At 44.1% G+C, this 17,629-nt stretch overlaps 1 protein-coding gene and 1 pseudogene across 2 annotated transcripts in view; both read right to left on the minus strand.

The window, feature by feature from the left end:
* Positions 1-17,629, minus strand: part of piezo2a (piezo-type mechanosensitive ion channel component 2a) — a gene marked incomplete at its 3' end in the record, with an annotated part of 196,524 nt that overhangs the window by 148,800 nt on the left and 30,095 nt on the right. The gene's annotated exons all lie outside the window — the stretch shown is intronic.
* On the minus strand, positions 6,172-7,142 carry LOC306992656 (annotated as a pseudogene). Its single transcript has one exon. The product of its transcript is annotated as an uncharacterized misc_RNA (transcript).

Consider the following 17,629-nt stretch of genomic DNA (forward strand, 5'->3'; position numbering starts at 1 on the left):
TAGTTGATGAATTTATGTAGATTATGTGTCGTTATCTTCTAGTCATTGATTAGCATATTCTGTCTTGATGATCTATAAATCGTGTTCAGGGGGCGGGGTTTATGTAAATTCTAGGGTTGGTGATGTCACTAACCCGGGAGGAAGCTCGTGTAGTTCCTGCCAGCCGTTTGTTGTAGTCCTTAAAAACTATTTCTTTAAAAGCAAATATCTCCCTTTGCTCTGAACTTTGAGCGTTGTAACTTTGCAGATGTTGTTTATGATCAAACAGCAACATTACACACTAACTACAGTTAGAAAAGTGAAAATCAAATGAATCATATAATTATTTAATAATCATTATCAACCACCCCTTTAAAAACATTGGTAACAAAAAGGTTCATTAGTTAAGAAATTAAGAAAAACATTTGTAACAGTATTTATTAATCTTTGTTAATGTTAGTTAATAAAAATGCAGCTGTTTATTTTAATAATGTATTTGTAAATGTTGAAACTATTAACTAAGATTAATAAATGCTGTAGAAGTATTGTTCATTCTTAGTTCATGTTAACTAATGTAACTAATGTTAAAGGGCACCTATTATGGAATTTTGAAATGTACCTTTCATGTAGTGTGTAACATAGATCTAAGTGAACAAAAACATCCTGCAAAGTTTGAAATATGAAAGTGCACCGTATATAAAGTTATTGTCTTTCAAAAGTAAGAGTCGACTCTTAGTCATTTTTATGAATCGTTAGAAGACCGAAGCTTTTTCTCTGACTAGATGATGTCAACTTGTCAAGTTATTTGAATACGATACGCCCACTTATTGCGCTCCAAGGCCAGCAGGGAAACATCATGGCGACGAGACGCTGTGTTCTGAAGTGCGGCTCAAAAGCAAACTTTTTTCATCTGCCCGAGGAGGAGCATTTGAAGACTAAGTGGCTACAGTTCATATATACAACTATACCACAGAAGTATAGTCCGAGCCTTGAGCTTTGTTCGCGCCATTTTGAAGACGATTGCTTTACCAACTTAAATGCACTCAAACTTGGATTCTAAGGAAGGAATATTGAAGGAAGATTCAGTTCCAAGTGTATTTGCATCAGCTTCCTCCTCCGTATCACAACCTGTAAGTGTTATTAATAATTGTTGCTTTTATGTTTTATGTAGCATGCTTAATAATTATTTTGTCTGTTGTGTACGCACCGTTTAGCTTCTAGGTCTTCAATGACAAGTGTATTGAGATAGCCTATGTGAAGTGCTTGTCGTTGTTTTCGGAGTTGTCTTATAGAATAGATTAATACCTCGTAACATAACTGCATTTTTTTTTTTTTTTTTTGTAAAAACGTTATGTTTATGCATCGGGCTAACGCAAACAAAGACTGATTGTGCTTTTACAATATGAACTCTGGGCTATGCTTGCATAACATTAAATTCTTTATCTTATTTTTAGTTTTTTACTACAAACTAGGGCTGCACGATATTGGAAAAAAATTACATTGCGATATTTTTTTCCCCAACGATATATATTGCGATATTGAGAGCCATAACTCCAGTCTAAAGACAATAATTACCATTCCATGATATTAATAATTTCACTAATAAGCAAGCTTCATTACAAGTGACAAAAAGGTCACTTAATATTTTATTCCAAAATTAGAACATTTCTGTAAACACAAAGCAGAATACATTTTTAAATAAAACAGCAGCTTTACACCAACCCCCTGATTGGTTTACAACAATATAACTTAAAATAAATATATTTTTTATAAAACAACTTAAGCATTTTGGTTCACAATCTTTTAAGTCAACTTTTCTTAGCCAAAGTAAAACAGTGTTGGTGTTGGTCACCATAATCATATGAAATAAACAAAATGATATAAAGCTTTAATATATTTTGTATTAAATCTTCTAAACAGATTAGAGAACATGTTTCTGTAAACAGAAAAGCCGAACACATTTAAACAGCAGCTTTACCGCCTCTGTCAGCGTCACCGCTCCCACCACGCGCATCAAGAGCTGAGGGAGCACCAAAAAAATAGCCTAATGAAAAATCTATAATTCTAATGCCGATATTATTATAGATACAGACCTCCCAAGTCTACCGGAAGTTCCGGGAGTCTCCCGCATATTGATAGCGGCTCACTGATGGCCCGCGAATTAGTTAAAATCTCCGGAATCTAGAGCGAGCGCGCCCGCGAGACGTGCTCCAAACCGCGCAGCGCGTGCACGGCAGAGAGGCAGAGAGGGAGAGAGAGCAAGAGACCGCGCGCGTGCCTCATGAAGCGCGTAATATCTCCCGCTGGTGCTACTGTGCTACTACCCTTCACATCGCATGTTCCGACGATGTGACTATCGCTCACTCGCACATCGCGATGTCGATGTTAAAATCGAATATCGTTCAGCCCTACTACAAACTATAAAGCAGTGGACTATAATCATTATTATAACACGATTTAATTGATAAAAGCATCATTGTACTCCATGTTAAAAATAAGTATTATCTCTGTAAACACTGCTGGGTCATTTGACCAATCAACGCAGATTAGCGTCGCGCAGAGGAGGGGTTTGGGAAAATGAGTCGTTGAACGAATCATTTGGGAGTCGGTGAGCAAATCAGGTAAAAATAAATGCATATTATACGACAACAAAAGTGTTTTTTGTCATTGCATGCCTGTAAAACTGTTGTTGGGGACTCCCTAAACAACATTAGGAACATTTTAAATGTCATAATAGGTGCCCTTTAACTTATGAACCTTATTGTAAAGTGTTACCAAACACATTAAATCACAGTTTTTAAAAGGTAATATAATGTACAGTCTTCCCTTCAGGGAAATTAACCAAACATGACATCATCTCATAGTTTTATTTGCAAACTATTGGCTGGACAAAAGTTACCGGCTATTTTAATAAAACATTTGAAGGAAATCATCAAAAACAGTTTCATGGGGATTTAAAATAAATAAATAAATTCATATCTGTACCAACCAGGTTCCAGCTCGCCCGTATTATGTGTGAAGGAAGAAGAAAACATTAATATTTGTCCATCAGTGTATTAACTCTCATAATCATTCCTGAACCACCTGAGGACCGTTGCCAAGCACGTCTGCCAAGATGTTACGATCTTTCCAATGGTTTGTTATGGAAATGTTGTACAGGTCTATGGTGTTCAGTCTAATTATGAAGACGCTCGAGCAGACCGACGGAAGGTCAAAGGTCAGGGTTATTCCCGAGGAGAGTGATTATTGGTTGGTTGAGTGGATGTAAGATGTGCGGATGGCGAGCACTGAAGGCATGTGAGTTTTGAAAGCAGAAAGCCGATCCTGGCAGAGGAAGAGCAAATATGATCCAGATGTGTTTGTTATTTAGCGGCGCGGGACTGAAGGCTTCTGCTGGCACGGCGAGTCTGCCAGTTTCTCATTATTCTCCCCCGATGAGCCACTTCATCCGCTCTCAGCCGACTCAATGAGCCTCAGTGTCCGCGTGCGCTGCGTAACGTGCGGTGGATCTTCACCGCTGGAGAGTCCGGCGCTCCTGTGATATTCCAGCCTGTTCTCACGTGATGTGTCTCTACAGCACGCAGTGTTTATCCTGCAGTTTATATGCGAATATGAGTTTTTACGTAGCCTACATATGATACGCAGTTTTCGCGTGCATTTGATACGCACTTCACACGCAATGCGTATCATATGCACGTAAAAACTCATTTTCGCGTAGCTATAAATTGCACGATACACACTGCGTAAAAAAGTGAAATATTATGATATTATAATGTAAATCATCAGTTTTCTATGTGAATATACAGTAAAGTATAATTTATTATATAGTCACATGATCCTTCAGAAATCATTCTATGATGATTTTATGCTCAAGAAACATTTATGATTATTATCAGTGTTGAAAAACAGCATTTATTTAAAATATAATCTTTTGTAACATTATAAACGTCTTTAATTTCACTTTTGATTAATTTAATGCATCCTGAATACAAATATAATTTTTATATTTATAATTTTTATTTTACAAAAACAACATAAAAAAACCTGCTTTATTTTTTTCACCGGAGCCTTTTAAGACCAAACCGTCAGAAGGACGTTTATTGTTCTCAGAAACTTTGGTTAGTGTTTATCTCAGCATCTGGTTTCTAAGTTTACAACACAAGTCAAGAAATGAATCATCACAACCTCGGAAAACTCGATGAGGAAACACTCGCCTGACCTTTACCGTATCGAGTGTGTGGGGTGTGTGTGAGGGGTGTGTGTGTGTGTGTGTGAGGTGTGTGTGTGTGTGTGTGAGGTGTGTGTGTGAGGTGTGTGTGTGAGGTGTGTGTGTGTGTGAGGTGTGTGTGTGAAGTGTATGTGTGTGGGGTGTGTGTGTGAGGTGTGTGTGTGAGGTGTGTGTGTGTGAGGTGTGTGTGTGTGTGTGTGTGAGGTGTGTGTGTGTGGTGTATGTGTGTGAGGTGTGTGTGTGAGGTGTATGTGTGTGGGGTGTGTGTGTAAGGTGTGTGTGTGTGTGTGTGTGAGGAGTGTGTGTGAGGTGTATGTGTGTGAGGTGTGTGTGTGAAGTGTATGTGTGTGGTGTGTGTGTGTGTGAGGTGTGTGTGTGAGGTGTATGTGTGTGGGGTGTGTGTGTGTGTGAGGTGTGTGTGTGAGGTGTGTGTGTGTGTGTGTGTGTGTGTGTGTGGTGTGTGTGTGAGAGGTGTGTGTGTGAGGTGTATGTGTGTGAGGTGTGTGTGTGAGGTGTATGTGTGTGGGGTGTGTGTGTAAGGTGTGTGTGTGTGTGTGAGGAGTGTGTGTGAGGTGTATGTGTGTGAGGTGTGTGTGTGAAGTGTATGTGTGAGGTGTATGTGTGTGAGGTGTGTGTGTGTGAGGTGTATGTGTGTGGGGTGTGTGTGTGTGTGAAGTGTGTGTGTGAGGTGTGTGTGTGTGTGTGTGTGTGTGTGTGAGGTGTGTGTGTGAGGTGTGTGTGTGTGTGTGTGTGTGTGTGTGTGTGTGTGTGTGTGTGTGTGTGTGTGTGTGTGTGTGTGAGGCAAGGGCGTAGGTTTGGTCTCAGCTTTGGTGGGGACATCCCACCCCCACACCACCCCCTTATTTTTTCAGCCAATCAAATGACGGCGTTCCTTATATTGTCGTACTGGCCATGGGAATCGATGCAAATAGATGCAACAGGGTTTTTTCCTGGCTCAAAACTAGGCGGAGTTGGTAAAATTCTGATGATGAATTTTATTAAAAAGATAATTTAACTTGTATTTTTCATATCAACATATAGCCTACTCTGTTTTCCACAGTACTTTTGTGGGTGGACCTCGGTATTTCTAGAAGGGTCCGGGGGCATGCCCACCCGTAAGAAAATTTTGTACATTTTAAAGATGAATTCATTAATCGGGTGCACTTTGAGTCACCAGAATCCGCTGTTAAAAATAAATAATCCACCCGCCCAAACCTATTTAGATATCTGATCATCACATTACAATTATTAAAATTATCAGTGTTAAGCATGATAATATGGTAAAATGTCACACTGTAGTAGGGTGATTTAAAAATAACATTTATTTAAAATAGCCTAAAAGTTCTTCTTTTGGCAAAATTACATTTCTTTAATAGCCTAAACCGAGGCTTTACTCCCTTCAAACTTAAATTGTCAATGTTTCATTACGTCATGTTGGAAAACAATGATATACAACAAGAATATATATATTTTTTACCTTTATAAAGGGCATTTCCCCCTAATTGTATTAAATGTAGGCTATGCTCAGCGCCAACGCTCCCACCACGCGCTGAAAAATTGCCTAATGAAAATCAATAATAATGCAGATATTATTTCAGTATAGAAACACAGACATCACGGGAGTCTCCCGCATATTGATAGCGCCCGCGAGACAGAGACTGTGCTCCAAACCGCGTAGCGCGTGCACGGCAGAAAGGAAGAGAGAGCAAGAGACCGCGGCACCGCGCGCGTGTGCCTCAAGAAGCGCATGTAATATGTTTGATGGACACAGGACAGAATGGACACAGGAACCCAACAGAACCATCACGGTGGAAAAAGTGTATCTGAGCATGTGACTGTCTATCCGAGTTTTGTCGAGAGCAGAAGGCGGCACCTAAATTGACGGAGGCGGCCGCCTCATAATTCTCTCACAAATATTGGTGGGGACAATTTTGTCATTTAAAAATATTGATTGGGACTAGTACCTAGCGTCCCCCCCTAAACCTACGCCCATGGTGTGAGGTGTGTGTGTGTGGGGTGTGTGGGGTGTGTGTGTGAGGTGTGTGTGTGTGGTGTGTGTGTGAGGTGTGTGTGTGAGGTGTATGTGTGTGAGGTGTGTGTGTGAGGTGTGTGTGTGAGGTGTGTGTGGGGTGTGTGTGTAAGGTGTGTGTGTGTGTGTGTGTGTGTGTGTGAGGTGTGTGTGTGAGGTGTGTGTGTGTGGGGTGTGTGTGAGGTGTATGTGTGTGAGGTGTGTGTGTGTGTGTTTGTGTGTGTGTGAGGTGTGTGTGTGTGTAAGGTGTGTGTGAGGTGTGTGTGTAAGGTGTGTGTGTGAGGTGTATGTGTGTGGGGTGTGTGTGTAAGGTGTGTGAGGTGTGTGTGTGAGGTGTATGTGTGTGGGGTGTGTGTGAGGTGTGTGTGTGAGGTGTATGTGTGTGAGGTGTGTGTGTGAGGTGTATGTGTGTGGGGTGTGTGTGTTTGTGTGTGTGTGAGGTGTGTGTGTGTGGGGTGTGTGTGTAAGGTGTGTGTGAGGTGTGTGTGTGAGGTGTGTGTGTGAGGTGTATGTGTGTGGGGTGTGTGTGAGGTGTATGTGTGTGAGGTGTGTGTGTTTGTGTGTGTGTGAGGTGTGTGTGTGTGGGGTGTGTGTGTGAGGTGTGTGTGTGAGGTGTATGTGTGTGGGGTGTGTGTGTAAGGTGTGTGAGGTGTGTGTGTGAGGTGTGTGTGTGAGGTGTGTGTGTGAGGTGTGTGTGTGTGAGGTGTATGTGTGTGGGGTGTGTGTGTAAGGTGTGTGTGAGGTGTGTGTGTGAGGTGTGTGTGTGAGGTGTGTGTGTGAGGTGTATGTGTGTGGGGTGTGTGTGTAAGGTGTGTGAGGCGTGTGTGTGAGGTGTGTGTGTGAGGTCTATGTGTGTGAGGTGTGTGTGTGAGGTGTATGAGTGTGAGGTGTATGTGTGTGGGGTGTGTGTGTAAGGTGTGTGTGAGGTGTGTGTGTGAGGTGTGTGTGTGAGGTGTGTGTGTGTGAGGTGTGTGTGTGAGGTGTGTGTGTGAGGTGTGTGTGTGAGAGGTGTGTGTGTGAGGTGTGTGTGTGGGGTGTGTGTGTAAGGTGTGTGTGTAAGGTGTGTGTGAGGTGTGTGTGTGTGTGAGGTGTGAGGTGTGTGTGTGAGGTGTGTGTGTTAGGTGTGTGTGTGGGGTGTGTGTGTGTAAGGTGTGTGTGAGGTGTGTGTGTGTGTGAGGTGTGTGTGTGAGGTGTGTGTGTGTGTGAGGTGTGTGTGTGAGGTGTGTGTGTGAGGTGTGTGTGTGTGAGGTGTGTGTGTGAGGTGTGTGTGTGTGAGGTGTGTGTGTGAGGTGTGTGTGTGTGAGGTGTGTGTGTGAGGTGTGTGTGTTAGGTGTGTGTGTGTGAGGTGTGTGTGTGTGAGGTGTGTGTGTGAGGTGTGTGTGTGAGGTGTGTGTGTGTAAGGTGTGTGTGTGAGGTGTGTGTGTGTGAGGTGTGTGTGTGTGAGGTGTGTGTGTGAGGTGTGTGTGTGAGGTGTGTGTGTGTGAGGTGTGTGTGTGAGGTGTGTGTGTGTGAGGTGTGTGTGTGAGGTGTGTGTGTTAGGTGTGTGTGTGTGAGGTGTGTGTGTGTGAGGTGTGTGTGTGAGGTGTGTGTGTGAGGTGTGTGTGTGTAAGGTGTGTGTGTGAGGTGTGTGTGTGTGAGGTGTGTGTGTGTGAGGTGTGTGTGTGAGGTGAAATGGATCCACACAGTCATTTCCTAAAGTGTGACATCATAAATTGGACTAAATTCCCCAAAATGTCCTTCTTTAAACACACAGATGTATTGTCAGTCCTTCAGGGTTATTTATAATCCGGTCTGGTGCCACGAACTTATCAAACTCTGTTTTACAACGATGTATTACAGCTTACGTTTTGGCTGGAGGTGGAAAGTTTGCAAAAATGTGTTACTAACATGAAAACACAGCAGAAATGCAGGTTGTGTGTGTGATCTATCATCCACAGCTCATCTAAAGCAGCTGCTCTCCCTCAGCCTCAGTCACTCATTCACGAACCCGGCTTCATCGTGAGGCGATCCGGCGGGGCGCTCGTACACAGATGTTGTAGCCGATCGAGGGGTCGTAATAACTGTGATTTGTGAAAGCAGGGAAGTCTCGAACTCAAAGAAAGGTGTTCACCGGGCCAGAACCTCCACACTAAAGGAAAATCCTGACATTATTTACTTGTGTTGATCCGAACCCGGATTACTTTTCTTTATTTGGCGTAACACCTGACGTTTTGAAGAATGTTCATGCCGCTCTTATCCATACAACAATACCATACAATGAATATGGCCTTCCAGGATCCAAAACACATCATAAAAGCACCAGAAAGTATCATCTATATTACTCATACACTATATTAATAATCCTCTGAAGTCACACAACTGACTGAAATCCAAGTCATATTTTCATGCATAAATTAATGCAAAATCCCATTTGAGAACTGATGTCATTGACTGTAAACCACTTTCTTACAATTGCAAAAAGATAAAAATCATAAATGTGTCTTGAGCATCAGATCATCATATTACACTGATTTCTGAGATCATGTGACACTGAAGACTGGAGTAATGATGATAAATTCAGCTTTGATCACATTAGTAAATGACACTTTACTGTATTTTCGCATAGAGAACTGCAGATTTACATTCTAATAATATTTCAAAATTTTACTGTATTTTTTCTTAAATCTTCCGATTCCAGGCGTTTTGAATGTTTTTGTTTATAACAAAACTATAAAAGAGGTCAGATGAGTAGTTCAAAGATGCTCCCAGTGCAGAATGTTCTTGACATTGACCACGCTCCACGACCGACTGCCTGAAGATGCCAGCTCGTGTGAGGAAGCGTGACCCGTCGGCCGCTCGGTTCCTGAGGAACTGAGGTTTTGGAGGGCCTTCGGGTCCCGGTTCCTCTCTGACGAACTCTCCATTGAGATCCGTTTCCTCAGGAAAACATCTCGCCTCCTGCTTCCCTCAAGAGGACACATCGTCTGTGTGTGCTTTATCCTGCACTTCTATTTCTCGTTCTCTTGGGATCAATGTTTTCATTACTTCAATGTCACTCGAACAAAAACGTAATTTGCCCCTATTATGCTTTTTTTCTAAAAGGTTCCTAATTTTTTGTTTTCCCCTACAATAGGTTTACATTCAAGGTCAAAAAACAATTACATTTTCTCAAAATATCCATTGTAGCATCAGCTCTTTTCTCTCAGTGTCTGGATTCAGTCTCTCTAAGCCCCGCCTCTCCGAGAGCCTCCTCTGCTCTGATTGGTCGACAGCTTACAGCACGTGTCAGAAACCAATCGCTCATTATCATATCTGAGTCTCAGCTCTTGATCACAGTGATACGAACATTAACGATGGCGTGGGTTTTACCGTATCAATCTCAGAAAACAGCGTCTTCTCCACATGAACAACACGAAGCGAACTCTTCCAGTCTCAGATACACTACAGTGTTTGAGGGCGGAGCTAAGAGACGCTGTTCAGCCAATCAAGACCAGAGGCTGGCATTATGCAAATTAGTTGAGAAGTGAAGAAGTGACACTGAATTACTGACACTCAGTTCAGAATCACTTCTTTCTTTTAGGAGACAATAACTCCATTTATCTGCACTTCTGATCTTTGCAGACCTTTTACACTCACAATCAGCTGCATTACACACTACATGACGGGTGATATACAAAAACGCATTACAGAGGCACCTTACAGGAATAGTCCACCCCCCCAAAAAATCATAAATTATTCATTCCAAAACCTAAATGTCTTTCTTTCTTCAGTGACACACACACATATGGCGTAATCTTTTGAAGATTACACTTACTCTATAACTCACAGAATCCAGCATGACCTGATTATAATGCAAAGGCTGCATTTTCTCAAGTTGAGTCGCAGTATAATTTGTGAGCTGTAATAAAATGTCTGACTGTGCTAAAGAACCTGACCAATGTTTTAAATCCAGTTTGGGCTTTACATGTCCCTTGGTGATCGACCCGTTGCACATCATCACCTCACACACAACAGGCCCGGATACGCACAGGTAAAGGTGTGTGATTCATAGCAACATCTGGTTATAATGAGGCAGAGGAACATTGGCAGGGTTTGACTCACATAAACAGAGCGAACAGCCGTTACCGCATTACTGTGAGCCTCACACACACAACAGCCGTTACCGCATTACTGTGAGCCTCACACACACAACAGCCGTTACCGCATTACTGTGAGCCTCACACACACAACAGCCGTTACCGCATTACTGTGATCCTCACACACACAACAGCCGTTACCGCATTACTGTGAGCCACACACACACACACAACAGCCGTTACCGCATTACTGTGAGCTTCACACACACAACAGCCGTTACCGCATTACTGTGATCCTCACACACACAACAGCCGTTACCGCATTACTGTGAGCCACACACACACACACAACAGCCGTTACCGCATTACTGTGAGCTTCACACACACAACAGCCGTTACCGCATTACTGTGAGCCTCACACACACAACAGCCGTTACCGCATTACTGTGAGCCTCACACACACAACAGCCGTTACCGCATTACTGTGAGCCTCACACACACAACAGCCGTTACCGCATTACTGTGAGCCTCACACACACAACAGCCGTTACCGCATTACTGTGAGCCTCACACACACAACAACCGTTACCGCATTACTGTGAGCCTCAGACACACAACAGCCGTTACCGCATTACTGTGAGCCTCACACACACAACAGCCGTTACCGCATTACTGTGAGCCTCACACACACAACAGCCGTTACCGCATTACTGTGAGCCTCAGACACACAACAGCCGTTACCGCAATACTGTGAGCCTCACACACACAACAGCCGTTACCGCATTACTGTGAGCCACACACACACAACAGCCGTTACCGCATTACTGTGAGCCTCACACACACAACAGCCGTTACCGCATTACTGTGAGCCTCACACACACAACAGCCGTTACCGCATTACTGTGAGCCACACACACACAACAGCCGTTACCGCATTACTGTGAGCATCACACACACACAACAGCCGTTACCGCATTACTGTGAGCCTCACACACACAACAGCCGTTACCGCATTACTGTGAGCCTCACACACACAACAGCCGTTACCGCATTACTGTGAGCCTCACACACACAACAGCCGTTACCGCATTACTGTGAGAATCAGACACACAACAGCCGTTACCGCATTACTGTGAGCCTCACACACACAACAGCCGTTACCACATTACTGTGAGCCTCACACACACAACAGGCCCGGATACGCACAGGTAAAGGTGTGTGATTCATAGCAACATCTGGTTATAATGAGGCAGAGGAACATTGGCAGGGTTTGACTCACATAAACAGAGCGAACAGCCGTTACCGCATTACTGTGAGCCTCACACACACAACAGCCGTTACCGCATTACTGTGAGCCACACACACACACACAACAGCCGTTACCGCATTACTGTGAGCTTCACACACACAACAGCCGTTACCGCATTACTGTGAGCCTCAGACACACAACAGCCGTTACCGCATTACTGTGAGCCTCACACACACAACAGCCGTTACCGCATTACTGTGAGCCTCACACACACAACAGCCGTTACCGCATTACTGTGAGCCTCAGACACACAACAGCCGTTACCGCATTACTGTGAGCCTCACACACACAACAGCTGTTACCGCATTACTGTGAGCCTCACACACACAACAGCCGTTACCGCATTACTGTGAGCCTCACACACACAACAGCCGTTACCGCATTACTGTGAGCCTCACACACACAACAGCCGTTACCGCATTACTGTGAGCCTCACACACACAACAGCCGTTACCGCATTACTGTGAGCCTCACACACACAACAGCCGTTACCGCATTACTGTGAGCCTCACACACACAACAGCCGTTACCACATTACTGTGAGCCTCACACACACAACAGTCGTTACTGCATTACTGTGAGCCTCACACACACAACAGCCGTTACCGCATTACTGTGAGCCTCACACACACAACAGCCGTTACCACATTACTGTGAGCCTCACACACACAACAGCTGTTACCGCATTACTGTGAGCCTCACACACACAACAGCCGTTACCGCATTACTGTGAGCCTCACACACACAACAGCCGTTACCGCATTACTGTGAGCCTCACACACACACAACAGCCGTTACCGCATTACTGTGAGCCTCACACACACAACAGCCGTTACCGCATTACTGTGAGAATCAGACACACAACAGCCGTTACCGCATTACTGTGAGAATCAGACACACAACAGCCGTTACCGCATTACTGTGAGCCTCACACACACAACAGTCGTTACTGCATTACTGTGAGCCTCACACACACAACAGCCGTTACCGCATTACTGTGAGCCTCACACACACAACAGCCGTTACCGCATTACTGTGAGCCTCACACACACACAACAGCCGTTACCGCATTACTGTGAGCCTCACACACACAACAGCCGTTACGGCATTACTGTGAGCCTCAGACACACAACAGCCGTTACCGCATTACTGTGAGAATCAGACACACAACAGCCGTTACCGCATTACTGTGAGCCTCACACACACAACAGTCGTTACTGCATTACTGTGAGCCTCACACACACAACAGCCGTTACCGCATTACTGTGAGCCTCACACACACAACAGCCGTTACCGCATTACTGTGAGCCTCACACACACAACAGCCGTTACCACATTACTGTGAGCCTCACACACACAACAGCCGTTACCGCATTACTGTGAGCCTCACACACACAACAGCCGTTACCGCATTACTGTGAGCCTCACACACACAACAGCCGTTACCGCATTACTGTGAGCCTCACACACACAACAGCCGTTACCGCATTACTGTGAGCCTCACACACACAACAGCCGTTACCGCATTACTGTGAGCCTCACACACACAACAGCCGTTACCGCATTACTGTGAGCCTCACACACACAACAGCCGTTACCGCATTACTGTGAGCCTCACACACACACAACAGCCGTTACCGCATTACTGTGAGCCTCTCACACACAACAGCCGTTACCGCATTACTGTGAGCCTCACACACACACAACAGCCGTTACCGCATTACTGTGAGCCTCACACACACACAACAGCCGTTACCGCATTACTGTGAGCCTCACACACACAAGAGCCGTTACCGCATTACTGTGAGAATCAGACACACAACAGCCGTTACCGCATTACTGTGAGCCTCACACACACAACAGCCGTTACCACATTACTGTGAGCCTCACACACACAACAGCCGTTACCGCATTACTGTGAGCCTCACACACACAACAGCCGTTACTGCATTACTGTGAGAATCAGACACACAACAGCCGTTACCGCATTACTGTGAGCCTCACACACACAACAGCCGTTACCGCATTACTGTGAGCCTCACACACACACAACAGCCGTTACCGCATTACTGTGAGCCTCACACACACACAACAGCCGTTACCGCATTACTGTGAGCCTCACACACACACAACAGCCGTTACCGCATTACTGTGAGCCCCACACACACAACAGCCGTTACCGCATTACTGTGAGCCTCACACACACAACAGCCGTTACCGCATTACTGTGAGCCTCACACACACAACAGCCGTTACCGCATTACTGTGAGCCTCACACACACACAACAGCCGTTAGCGCATTACTGTGAGCCTCACACACACAACAGCCGTTACCGCATTACTGTGAGCCTCACACACACAACAGCCGTTACCGCATTACTGTGAGCCTCACACACACACAACAGCCGTTACCGCATTACTGTGAGCCTCACACACACACAACAGCCGTTACCGCATTACTGTGAGCCTCTCACACACAACAGCCGTTACCGCATTACTGTGAGCCTCACACACACACAACAGCCGTTACCGCATTACTGTGAGCCTCACACACACAACAGCCGTTACCGCATTACTGTGAGCCTCACACACACAACAGCCGTTACCGCATTACTGTGAGCCTCACACACACAACAGCCATTACCGCATTACTGTGAGCCTCACACACACAACAGCCGTTACCCCATTACTGTGAGCCTCACACACACAACAGCCGTTACCGCATTACTGTGAGCCTCACACACACAACAGCCATTACCACATTACTGTGAGCCTCACACACACAACAGCCATTACCACATTACTGTGAGCCTCACACACACAACAGCCGTTACCGCATTACTGTGAGCCTCACACACACAACAGCCGTTACCGCATTACTGTGAGCCTCACACACACAACAGCCATTACCACATTACTGTGAGCCTCACACACACAACAGCCGTTACCCCATTACTGTGAGCCTCACACACACAACAGCCGTTACCGCATTACTGTGAGCCTCACACACACAACAGCCATTACCGCATTACTGTGAGCCTCACACACACAACAGCCGTTACCGCATTACTGTGAGCCTCACACACACACAACAGCCGTTACCGCATTACTGTGAGCCTCACACACACACAACAGCCGTTACCGCATTACTGTGAGCCCCACACACACAACAGCCGTTACCGCATTACTGTGAGCCTCACACACACAACAGCCGTTACCGCATTACTGTGAGCCTCACACACACACAACAGCCGTTACCGCATTACTGTGAGCCTCACACACACACAACAGCCGTTACCGCATTACTGTGAGCCTCACACACACACAACAGCCGTTACCGCATTACTGTGAGCCTCTCACACACAACAGCCGTTACCGCATTACTGTGAGCCTCACACACACACAACAGCCGTTGCCGCATTACTGTGAGCCTCACACACACAACCGCCGTTACCGCATTACTGTGAGCCCCACACACACAACAGCCGTTACCGCATTACTGTGAGCCTCACACACACAACAGCCGTTACCGCATTACTGTGAGCCTCACACACACAACAGCCGTTACCGCATTACTGTGAGCCTCACACACACACAACAGCCGTTACCGCATTACTGTGAGCCTCACACACACACAACAGCCGTTACCGCATTACTGTGAGCCTCTCACACACAACAGCCGTTACCGCATTACTGTGAGCCTCACACACACAACAGCCGTTACCGCATTACTGTGAGCCTCACACACACAACCGCCGGTTCCTTACTGTAAATCTAAAGCTGAGAAATAAGATCTGATGAACTTTGAGGAGTATATGATGCAATAAAGGGTTTCTAAATAACTCAAAATACATCTAAATAGTCATTTTGTGTGAGAGTAAACTATTTCAACACAACAAGGAAAAATGCAAACTGTGTCATTTTACGAAAAACACTATCTGTGTAAAATGACCAAAATCTGAGAGTAATTTTATATCACTATATCACAAATCACTATAGTTATTTTTTCAATGAAAATGGATATATTTATTATATATTTATCAATTATGAAATAATAAATCAATTTATATTAAATAACCATGTGGCAATATCTAGTTTTGTATAATCCAATTAATCATTTATTTAATTTGAGTATTTAGACTCAAACCAAACGATAAAATTATTAATGACTCATTTAAATGGCAAGTCTGACATTAGTGCAGAAACTGCGTTATCTATATATATATATATATAAAAAATAAAAAATTAATACTTTTATTCATTAAATTGATCAAAAGTGACAGTAAAGACATTTAATGTTACAAAAGTTATATAACCATTCTGCTTATATTCACATAGAAAACAGCTGTTTTACATTATAATAATATTTCACTTTCTTACTGCATTTTCTATCAAATAAATGCAAGCGACTTCTGACCGGTAGTGCCGTTCTGCTTATAAATTCTGTGTTAATGAGTCAACTGTAAGTAACTTGGGATCAGGTTGTGCAAAAACCCTTGTTTCCTCAGAACACTTCATGTAAACACGTACATGTAAATACGGTAAGCCTGTCCACTGACAGACATGAAGATATATCTATAAATATCATGCCGGAAATGAGCAATGGGGTAAAAACCAGGCGCTGACACGAAGTCGCTTCACAGACGGGAAATGTCTGAGTGTGTTGAGCCGCGGGCAGGACGACCTCTTGACCTCTTCACCTTTGACCTTTGACCCGCAGCCGTGTGCATCAGATATCTGCGGTTCCCAGTAAACAGCTGTGTATAAATCAGCTCCAGATGTGGGGAAGTGACGGCTCGAGCGTCTTTTATCAGTACAGTTCTGCACGGCCAAACTCAGTGACACTTTTAATGCAATACATTATGCATTTTAGAGCCAGATCTATGATTTCAAGAATAAAGTCATAATATTTTTGAGAAGAATCTCATTATAGTAAGAGATTATAGTTTTTGTTATTATTTTGAATCAGTTTTTATTTTTATATTTTCAGTTTTTATTTTAATTTCAGTTAAAGTTTTAGTAATGTTGTTGTGTTTTTCACAATGTGACATTATGTCCATATTTTTGTATATATATTTATTTAAAAAAAATTGTTTTCAGTATTAGTTTTAGTATCAAGTTAAACTAAATTAAATTAAATAAGTTTATGGTTTAAGTTTTAGTTTAAATTAACTATGATTGCTGTACAAAATTCAGAGAGTTTTAAGAATAAAGTTGCACTGTGTTATTAAAGTAATACAATTTTGAGAACATGTACAATTGAATAAATTGTAAATTGCAATATTATTATTAATATAGATTAATATGCATAAGAAAGTAGTAGGAAAGTAACACACACACACACACACACACACACACACACACACACACACACACACACACACACACACACCAGTTCCTGCTGCCGATTTAATTTAATTGTATTCCTGTTGTTTTGTCACAGGAGCCGCGTGTGTTTAAAGCAGAAGGAGGATTAATGGAGCCGGTGGAGTGCGGAGCGGGAGAGTCTGACGAGGTGAAGCTGAACTGGTGAACTGGTGAACTGGTGAACTGGTGAACTGGTGACACACTGAGGAATGCTGGGAAGGAGAAGCGCCTGAATTCCTCCTGCTCCCACTCTCCCCCCCGCAGCCTCGTGAAGCCGGAGAGCTGCAGATAGAGCTGGGCCAGAACACACAGCAGTGTGAGGGAGTCAGCACACACACACACACACACACACACCGTAATAACCTAACGACCGGGACTCGCTCGGGAGGATCACACGTCACACACACACACTGATGATGTCAGGAGCGACGAATCAGGACGATCAGCCGAATCTGTGATTAATCACTCGATACACACAGCCTTCAACTGCAGTGTGTGTGTGTGTGTGTGTGTGTGTGTGTGTGTGTGTGTGTGTGTGTGTGTGTGTGTGTGTGTGTGTGTGTGTGTGTGTGTGTGTGTGTGTGTGTGTGTGATTTATGAGGACACAAATGTGTATAATGACATGTGTATTACACTGGTATTACAACCTAAATGTGGTTTAT

This window comes from Phoxinus phoxinus (genome assembly GCF_949152265.1).
Source record: "Phoxinus phoxinus genome assembly, chromosome: 24".
Taxonomy (NCBI): domain Eukaryota; kingdom Metazoa; phylum Chordata; class Actinopteri; order Cypriniformes; family Leuciscidae; genus Phoxinus; species Phoxinus phoxinus.